This window comes from Phyllostomus discolor, chromosome 14 (genome assembly GCF_004126475.2).
Source record: "Phyllostomus discolor isolate MPI-MPIP mPhyDis1 chromosome 14, mPhyDis1.pri.v3, whole genome shotgun sequence".
NCBI classification, from domain to species: domain Eukaryota; kingdom Metazoa; phylum Chordata; class Mammalia; order Chiroptera; family Phyllostomidae; genus Phyllostomus; species Phyllostomus discolor.
Window position 1 is genome coordinate 20,463,083 of NC_040916.2, and position 1,384 is coordinate 20,464,466.

Here is a 1,384-nt window from a genome sequence, read left to right on the forward strand (position 1 = left end):
TGAAGGAATAAAAGTTGTATGTGTACATTGTACTCGTTTTTCTGGTTCTACTTTTAGAGACCGATCTTCTTGGATTTACCATTTGGGAAGGATCTCAGGCATTGTTTGGGGTTTTTTTCTCCCCCTTTCTATCATTTTGAGAAAACAAAGTAGACTTAAGAACCAAGTCGAACACAAAGGAAGTCTAGACAAGCAGAACAGAACTGAAAAGGCTCCTTCCGTGCCTAGCTCAGCCATGGCCTGTGGTGCCAAGAAGCGTCTGGAGCATGCAGCAGCTCCAAAGCATTGGATGTTGATAAACTGCCCGGTGCGTTTGCTTCCCGGCCACCTACCGGCCTCCGGAAGCTGAGAGATGTCTCCCTCTCATCATTTTCCGAACAGAATTACCCATGCTCGGACAGGATATGGGGTAAAGATCCGCCTCCAGCAGTCCATTAAGATTGACGGCAGGTTCCACACGGATGAAGCCTACCCTGTGGTTTAACGGATACCATCAGCATTGACAAGATGGAGAGCATTTCAGTCTCTCTGTGACACTAAAGGCAGCGCTGCCTTTCATTGTATTGCACCTGAGGAAGCCAAGCACAGGGAGTGCAACCTGAGAAGGATCTTCAAGGGCACAAAAGGAATCCTTCATCTGGTGAGCCACAATGTCACACCAGCTGCCGCCCTGGTCCCCCTCAGCAAGGTGAATGACACCATTCAGGTGGATCTGACGACGGGCAAGGTTACTGATTTCCCTGGGAGCCTGCCTGTGGTTCCTGGAGGTGCTATCTGGGGAAGAACTGATGTGATCACCAGCAGAGAGAGACATCCTGGTTCTTTCGATGGGTTCAATCAGAAGATGGCAAAGGCAACAACTTTGCCACCCGGCTCTCCAGCGTCTTCCCTATTGGCAAAGGCAACAAACCATGGGTTTCTCTCCCTGGGGAAAAGGGGTCCAGTTCATTACTGCTGAGGAGGGAGACGAGAGACTGGCAGCCAAACAGAGCGGGGGAGATATGAGTTCTAGGTGACACGACCGTTAGGGTCTTTGTACTTAATTAAAGACAACATGGCATGCTTTTTTTTCTATATTTTATTTATTTATTTTTAGAGAGAGCAGAAGGGAAGGAGGAAGAGAGGGAGAAAAACATCAGTGTGTGGTTGCCCCTCGCATGTCCCCTACTGGGGACCTGGACTGCAGCCTAGGCATGTGCCCTGACTGGGAATCGAACAGGCGACTCTTTGCTTCCCAGGCCAGTGCTCAATCCACTGAACCACACCAGCCAGGGCAACACGGCATACTTTTTATAAAAATAAAACACAAAAAGAATTGAAGAATGGCACACATAATTTAAGAACTAAATATTAATTATTAATGCAGTCATCACTCCAATAATTT

The 1,384-nt window shown here is 47.8% G+C and overlaps 1 pseudogene; it reads left to right on the plus strand.

Moving 5' to 3' along the window:
• Window positions 1-223: 223 nt before the first annotated feature.
• Window positions 224-1,016, plus strand: LOC114512136 (annotated as a pseudogene).
• Window positions 1,017-1,384: the final 368 nt, after the last annotated feature.